Genomic DNA, 8,981 nt, shown 5'->3' with positions numbered 1-8,981 from the left:
AAGTTTATTAACTAAAAAGAGAGATTTTAAATGAGTACAAGTAATGAGGCATACAATCAGAAACAGTTACAATAAAAATAAAAATAAAACACTGGTGCCTAACTTAACAAACTATATTATATTCAAAGCATAGTTTTATCTCCACATGCTCCAGCAGATCACTGACCAGACTGTCATGTCAGGAACAACCCTCCAGAGTCCAAGGGCTGTTTTCATTTGTCGTCTTAAGTGCAATGCCAGAAGCAGATAGGGAGAGAGAGGGGTGTTGTCTTAGTGTGCGTCTTTCCCTTCCTTTTATAGTCCTGTCTCCCCTTTGAGAAGCATCTCCAGCTATGAGCAGGGCAACAAGCAGTCTCTGTGTGTGAAAGAAAAGTCCATGCTTTTTCTTTGTTAAGATGTAGATTTTTACCTCTGCCCCCTTTCCTGACAATGAATGCCTACTTAGTGGGTAATGGCCTAGCAGACTTGTTTGTACCTGGCTGCGTCATCAGCTTACTTTGTCTCTGAGGAATGGGTTTGGCTTCTCCCTAGACTTATCTGGAAAACAACATAACTATGGGGTGGTGCTTCTTAGAAGAGAAAGCCTGCTCTGGCAAAGAAGACAACCCAGAGTTGGATATAGACTTTCTGTACCAACCATATGGAATGTCTGGAAGAAGGAGGGGAGGGATAGCTCAGTGGTTTGAGCATTGGCCTGTTAAACCCAGCGTTGTGAGTTCAATCCTTGAGAGGGCCATTTAGGGAACTGGGGTAAAAATCTGTCAGGGAATAGGTCCTGCTTGGGTAGGGGGTTAAACTAGATGACTTCCTGAGGTTCCCTTCCAACCCTGATATTCTAAGACACCCAACAGAAACCCTGCCTAGAGAAAGATATTTTTATATATATACACACACACACCCAGGAGGCATGATTCTGAGTCATGAAACCTGCTTTGGAGGAAGTGTTGAGCCTGGGGAAGAGGGCTGGAAAATGTGTGTGAAGTTGAAGTGCTCTGTTTTGTTAAATAAACCAGACCCCAGGAAAGGCTGTACTTGAACTGCATGAACCTATGTTCATTGGCTGGGGAGCCAATTTGAGGAAACTGAAGTAGCAGATATGACTAGACAGGGGCAGCTGGCCCCATTACAAGGAGGATGCAGTAGTTGAGATGTGAAATCAGGCTTGCATGAGTGTCATAGTTAGATGAAGAGAGAATCCCTGTCCTACTAGATATTGTCTTGAATGAGTTCCAGTCAGAAAGTTTCCCTTAGTATTTTAACAACTCTTGGCTCCCTTATGTGAAAGAAAGCTATACCATAAAAAACCATAAATGCAGATGGTACAGTGAATCTGTTGGATTAATACTGTCCTACCATAGAAACTGTAAATCATACACACTAATTCAGTTAATTGTCACAAGTTACTAGAAGTTTGGGGGGGGACGGGGGGGAGATAAATACAAAATCAGATCAAGAATAGGCCATGGACTTTCATCCAAAATAAGATAAGACCACAATAATCTTGTTCTGGATGCTTTGATTTCATAAGCTCTGTTGGTGCTTCCACCTGGATCAGTCTTTTCTGTGCAAGCCTGACATTAAATTAAGCCTTTTCATCTTTTAGACTCAATCATCTGTGCAAGCAAAACATTCAGGTTCACAAATGAAGAGCAAGCCTGCTGAGTGACTATCAGGAAGCTTGAAAGCTGTATCTCAAATAAAACTTTGAAGACCCTGTAACACAGAATCCTTTGTTCTGGCAAACATGTCGTTCAGCTCTTGTTAAGACCAAAAGTTTAAAATTAGAATTCTAAGAGTAACTACAATAACATTTTGTATTCCATGGAATAAAGTGTTTACATGCTCCTCTTCATTTCTCCTGGCTGTACCAATAGATTTTTAGTGTGTTTTTTAACTTAGTCCCAATCTGAATTAAAGGCCTCCTCCGTACATTGCTAGATCATCACACCTAGTAAGTTGCAACAATATCAGATATTTCATTTCATTTGGCTAGTTATGAATCCTAAATTTTTGAAGCATGCATATAAAAGTACAGAAATCTCATGAAGTCAATGAAGTTATAGCTTACTATATTGCATTAATACAATATTAACTGTAGGCTCAAAGGTTATTTAACTTTACATGGAAATCAGTGACTTGTACTGTATTAGAGTTTGCCAAAGTGTTTAACAGAAAATGGCTTTTTGACAAAAAAAAAGTCTATTAAAAAATTTCCTTTTTTCCTTGAAAGTTTTCAACAAAACCCTAAAATATTTCAGTGGCAAATTGACAAAAAATGCTTTAGTTAATTTTTCACAAGGGAAAAGGCATCAGCTCTATTTACTCATATATGTTTACTTTCTTCCACAGAAATCATTAATTCACAAAGAGAAAAATTTTAAAGTAATCTCCTATCTAGTGCCCACATCAATTTCCATATGCAAAGAGGTGCACCAGCACATGGAAAACTGATAATTGCATACACAGATGCCAATTTTTTATACATTTTTGCACTCACACGTTTCATACACAAGCTTGCTCCCTCCAAATACTGACTGGATTCCTCTATGCTTATACCTGACTCCAAACTGACAGATCTTGCTAACTCAAGTGATAGACATCTGTAAATCTGGATCAGAACATGATCCCCCGTTTGTGCATGCATGGTTGGATGTAAGTAGGTAGCTAGAAATTCATTATAGCCTGATTTCCATATAGGTTGGCAGTCAGGCTCTTCCCTTGGCCCAGCCTTTAGAGCCAGAGGCCACGTCCAGACTAGGTATTAAAATCGATTTTAGATACGCAACTTCAGCTACGGGAATAACGTAGCTGAAGTCGAATTTCTAAAATCGAGGTACTCACCCGTCTGGACGGCGCGGCATCGATGTCCGCGGCTCTCCGTGTCGATTCCGGAACTCCGTTCGGGTTGATGGAGTTCCGGAATCGATGTAAGCGCGCTCGGGGATCGATACATCGCGTCCAGTCTAGACGCGATATATCGATCCCTGAGCAATCGATTTTAACCCGCCAACGCCGCGGGTTAGTCTGGACATGCGCAGAGACTCTAACATCCCATAGAAATGAGTCAGAGGATATGGTCACTGGCCTAGTAAATGGCCTGGGAAAGTAATCCAGGTGTTTGTGGTTAAGGATTATAGGTGTCACCTCTACTTATTTAATTCATATAAAACCCAATTAGTCAAGCTATACGCAGGTGAAGCAAACGGCACCCTTTAAACAGTATAACACCTTTGAAAATCAGGTTGCAAAGCATCCACAGCTCCCAAGGAACTCAAAGAACTGCAGCTGCTCAGCATCTCTGAAAATTAGGCCAGGGGTCAGCAACCTTTCAGAAGCGGTGTGCTGAGTCTTCATTTATTCACTTTAAGTTAAGGTTTCACATGCCAGTAATCCATTTTAATGTTTTTTAGAAGATCTCTCTCTACAAGTCTATATATTATATAACTAAACTATTGTTGTATTGTAAAATAAACAAGGTTTTCAAAATGTTTAAGAAGCTTCATTTAAAATTAAATTAAAATGTTGATCTTACGCCACTGGCCAACTCAGCCCGCTGCTGGTCTGGGGTTCTGTCACCTCAAGGGTGGCTCCAGGCCCCAGTATGCCAAGCGCCTGCTTGGGGCGGCAAGCCACGGGGGGCACTCTGCTGGTCGCCGCAAGGGCGGCAGGCAGGTTACCTTCGGTGGCTTGCCTGTGGAGGGTCCGCTGGTCCCGTGGCTTCGGTGGACCTCCCGCAGGCTCCGAAGCTGCAGGACCAGCGGACCCTCCGCAGGCAAGCCACCGAAGTCAGCCTGCCTGCCGTGCTTGGGGTGGTAAAATCCCTAGAGCTGTCCCTATGTCACCTAGGCCGGCAGTGGGCTGTGTGGGGCTGGCAGCCGGGACCCGGCAGCTCAGCCCACTGTCACTTAGGGGTTCCATTCGCCGGCTCGGCTCCCGCCAGCAGGGATCCCGGCTGCCGGATCCACTCAGCCCACTGCCGGTCTGGGGTCCCGGCCCTGCCCACATATAGTGAGTACCTACCTTCTCCCTGGTTCTGGCCCATTCTCTTCCTCTCTCTGCAATGAGCTAAGGGTGGGAGTGGCACTGAGCACAGGGCTGGGGGGTGAAGGGTCTGGCCCGGAGCTAAAATGAGGAAGGGGGCTCAGGGTTGGGGCAGGAGGTTTGGTTGTGGAGCGCTTACCAGGGCAGCTCCCATTTGGTGCAAGGGGTGCAGGTGGGAATGTGGGGGGTGAGGGTGCTGGAGCTCCCGTTTAATGCTCAGGGTGGGGGTAGGGATGTGGGGGGTGAATGGGGTGTGGGGGGGCTGAGTATGTGGGAGTGCAAGAGTCAGGGCAGAGGGCTGGGAGCATGTGAGGGGGGTGCAGGTGTCTGAGCATGTGGTGGGGGGGGCCTGGGTATGTGTGGGGGTGCCAGAGTCAGGGCTGGAGTTGTGGGGGAGGTGAAGGAGTCAAGCAGAGTGCTGGAGGTGTGTGAGGGGGGTGCAGGGCTCAAGGCAGGGGCCTTGGGGAGGTGCGAGGCTGTGGGGCTCAGGGCAGGGAGCTGGAGGTGTGTGAGGGGGGGTCAGGGCAGAGGGCTGGGTGTGTGTGAGGGGGGTGCAGTGCAGGGCAGGGGCCTGGAGGGTGTGCGGGGCACAGGATTCAGGGCATGGGCCTGTGGGGGGTGCGGGGCTGTGGGGCTCAGGGCAGGGGGCTGGGGAGGTCAGGGGGCTCAGGGCAGAGGGCTGGGTGTGTGGGGGGGGGGTCAGGGCAGAGGGCAGGGGGTGTGAGCTGGGTCGTGGGGTGCTCACAGCAGGGGTCTGGAGGGGATATGACCCTATTCCACGCCCCCTTCCGCAAGACTCTGCCCCTGCTTCTTCTCTGCCTCCGCCGGGAGCAGTGAGCACACTCACTCCACTCCTCTCCCACCCCTTCCTTCACAAGGGCCATCAGCTGATCTGCTGGCAGAGAGGGAGGGATGGAGAGGAGGAGGGGCAGGAACCCAGCACACTGCGGGAAGAGGCAGGAGAGCCAGCTGGACCAAGCTTCTGCCTCCTCCCCCACAGGAGGGGGCGGGGGGGTGAAGAAGAGCGGGTCGGGTCAGGCCGGGCCAGGCCAGGCTGGGCAGTATTTTAAATGGCATGCTGCTGCCTGCCAGGACTCTGGCAGGCAGCAGTGTGCCATTAAAAATCGACTCACGTGCCGTCTTTGGCACACATGCCATAGGTTGCTGATCCCTGAATTAGGCCATTAGTGGCTCCAATGATTCTCAGGTTCAGATAGTCATGTCATCACTCAAGTAAACATAGGAGCATGTCAATGATGGTCTGTCTCTGTACCAAGCATGTTTTACCTTAATAAATTATATTTTAATACTAAACACAATACAAAGTAAACTAATTATAAAAGAAATAAATTAGCACAGTTATGATAGAAGTTATTAAAGCCCCTGTTCAGTGAGTCATTTGATCTAACGTTCCAAGTATTCTCACATAGGAGACATTTCTGAAGGCTCTTGAGAATTTCACACTCATTTGGATGTCAGTTTGATAGATTCTCTCTTTCTGATGCAAGACTGGTGAGCCAGTGATATCAGTACAATTGATTAGTACAGCTGTAAAGCATGGGCTGCCCCAGAACTGTTATATCTATCCCTAACGCATCATAAAATGTAATACAATACAGCAAATACTTACCAACAGAGTGGGATAAATTTAAAGAAAGTCACAGAAGGCCACAGTAATAGAACACTAGACAGGAGGAGGGAAAAGTCTTATCAAACAACATACTTCATAGCATAGTATTAGAATGCCACTAACAAGCCAATAATCACATATAAACTGCAGCTGCAAAATTAAAAAAAAATACTTAGGAAAGAGAATCAAAAACCTGAGGCCAGCTCAGAGGGAAAAAAGCAATCCTAGAGCAAATATCAAATGAGCCTACAGAACCCAAAGTAGTACTTAACAGCACTACATCATTGTTGCAATCAAATTTTAAATTAACAGCTCAAGCCATTACCACAGGGAGGTGAAAATGGCCAAATAATAGCTTTTCCCACCTCCCTCAGAGATATAAATAAAAAGCATGATTGAAAGGGTTCATCAGGGAAACAGAACCAAACGTCTGCAGCATAGGCATTAACTCATGAGAGCCTGGGAAATAAGGCAATCAACATAACGTACAATCATAAGCCATATCACTCCCCGCTTCCAACCTCAGTCAGAGGGAACAAAACCCAAGAGAATCTACTGAAGACCCACTAAATCGACTGCAGATTGCTCTCCCATCTACTCTAGTACTTCACCAGAATGAGAAGGGAAGGGGAGTCGATGGGAGAGTATCTCTCATTGACATAGTGTAGTGTGGATCCCACAGTAAGTAGATATAGGCTATGTCATTAATGTACCTTAAATGCTGTACTCTTAGTGAGACAATATTGCCAAAGAGGATTCCTTGCTGGAGGTCCATCCTCCACATATACTAGCAGAATCCTGCTGGCTTTATGGGCCAAACCACGACCCAACCCCTACTTCGGCAGGGAAGAAGCCCACTCTCTTCAAGACAAATGCGAAGTGCAAGCTTGTATAGCTTCTGGTCCCCTACCATACCTGGCCATAGCCAGCATCTAACTTGGTATCAGTTTAATCCAAGAGCTGAAGTAAAAGGGAGTAGAGCAGCTAAATGCAGAGAGTTCTCCCTCCACTCCCTAGCCTAGCTGAGCAGCACTCCCTCACAGTTCCCCCTCATCCTTGGCTAGTGTGGTAAGAGCTCCTCTACTATTTAAATCTATTTTAACCGCTGATTTTATCCATATAATATTGTTAGAGTGTACTAAGTTTGGTGATCCAAATTCAGGCCAAATTCAGGGCCGGCCCCAGGCATCAGCGGAGAAAGCTCGTGCATGGGGCAGCACATGCTAAGGAGCGGCACAGTCCAGGCAGCATTTTTTTTGCTTCAGCAGTTCGGGTGGATTTTTTTTTTTTGCTTGGGGTGGCAAAAATGGTAGAGCCGACCCTGTCCAAGTTGCTGCCAAGATAGTGCCAGGTTATTGCTGATGCCTGTCCATTTGATTCAATTTTGAATTTTAACAAGGGTACTCTGAGCTACTTTTGTTTAGTGTAGTATAAATGTGAATAAATATTCTGTCTGAAGTTTTAAGATGCACTCAGCACCATGGTATCTGATTGATGTTAGCTCATCCATCCTGTTGCCAGTAGATTGTTCCCCCTGTATATTTTACAGTATTTTCTCTATTTTGGTTTTAAAATGAGGTGATTAACTGTGGATGCATAGACATTCATGCAGAATGACAAATAAGGACTTTTAGAATCATAGAGTGCCACTACGACTTCTACAGCTGAAGGAAGCAGTTTCTTTCCATTTGCCAAAGAATCAACACTAGCCCTCGTATGAAGACAGAGCCAGTGCACAGCACTTACTAACACCCAAAGTGTGTAGCTTTTCTAAAATATATAGTTCACTGCTGCTATTGATCCAGTTTAATTTGTCGCACCATGTGTATGTCATGTGTGCGTACATGCTTTCCCTTTCTTTCTTCCTTCCCATTCCCCCTTGCACTAAATAGGGTTTTGCAGCATAAAGAAATCTGTGAAGCTATTTGTAGCTTCAGCATTCAGGCTGACAAGGCTGCTGTCAGTTCAAAGTACATTCTTTCTCTCAAGGCATTACATAACCAACGACAGAACGGATTTTGTTTTCCACATTTACCAGAAAGCTGCCAGCAAGAAAAACAATTCACTGAAGGTTACGGCAGTTAAAATACAGTGGTTTAAGATTTTATTTTTCCAACCATTACTTGACAAAACAAAAAACAGATCTTTTTTGGAAGAAAGTTTCTTTTAATTGTGATTTATACCCTTTACTTTTGGCTCTGTACAATAATAAAAATCTCTCTCATAATAAAAAAGAATAATTTGGAACAATGGTAGAAATTGCGCACAAAAGACATGCAGAAGTAATCCTTGGCCAAAAGAATCCTAGTATTTAAGGATGTCAAATTTAAAACAAAGATCATGCTGCTCTTTCATTTATTTATACCTCCAGTTAATTTGTGACACAAGATGAAGTGAGCATCTGCTCTAAAAAACTTCCAATCTAAAGTGCCAGTTCTGTTGAGTGGACCATTACACCTGTGCAGAGCCCAGCTAATGTCCCTTTAGGGGAAGAGGAGCTTTACACCAAGAGAAAGGGGAGATTCCCAGTTTCCCAAAAGAGATCTGTAGCACTTGCTTCTACTCTTACAATCTTACTTATCAGAGTTTTTAAAAGGCATTTACATGAATGAGTCTTTAAAGAAATATATATATTAGAAAAGCTATTCTGCATCATTTTAGGGGTGTTTTAAGTACATTTATCTTCCACCAAGGCGTGTGGTTGGACTCATGGTAGCTAAGGCACCTGATTTCACAACAGGGATATAAAGTACTAGATCAGTATGAACAAAAATAGCTGTCTTACAAACATTTTCAATTCAGAGCCAACACTGATGCCATCAAAATTGGCAGTTTTCTGAGTACCCTGCACCCACCAATTACTTTTCAGCTTATTTAATTATTTCTTTTCCCCTATATGATATATCTACAATTGTAGAACTATTGAGGGGTTCTGTATTCAACAAAATGATAGGTTTCATGAGAAGGTTCTTCATACAAACTACCCAGGCCAATGCTGTAATGGATCCTTATGAGGTGTATTCCCACTTCACAGTGAAGAGCTATTTAACATACATACAGATTTAGCTAAAAACTATTATATAGAATACTACTGTACTGAACTTACACCATTCATTGTTAAATGTGCAGCTATTTAAGAAAACTGAACGTTAAGTCTATAGCTACACTAAGCACTAGGGATGGGATTCCTCTGTTCGTGTACATGCTCACACAGACTCAAAGGAGAGCTAGTGAGAGTATAAACAGTAGTGTAGCAGCAGTCCACAGGCAGCAGCAGAGACACGGCCGAGCCATGCTACATATATACCGA

Source organism: Gopherus flavomarginatus, chromosome 2 (genome assembly GCF_025201925.1).
Source record: "Gopherus flavomarginatus isolate rGopFla2 chromosome 2, rGopFla2.mat.asm, whole genome shotgun sequence".
Lineage (NCBI taxonomy): Eukaryota > Metazoa > Chordata > Testudines > Testudinidae > Gopherus > Gopherus flavomarginatus.
Note: the sequence above shows the minus strand (reverse complement) of the source record.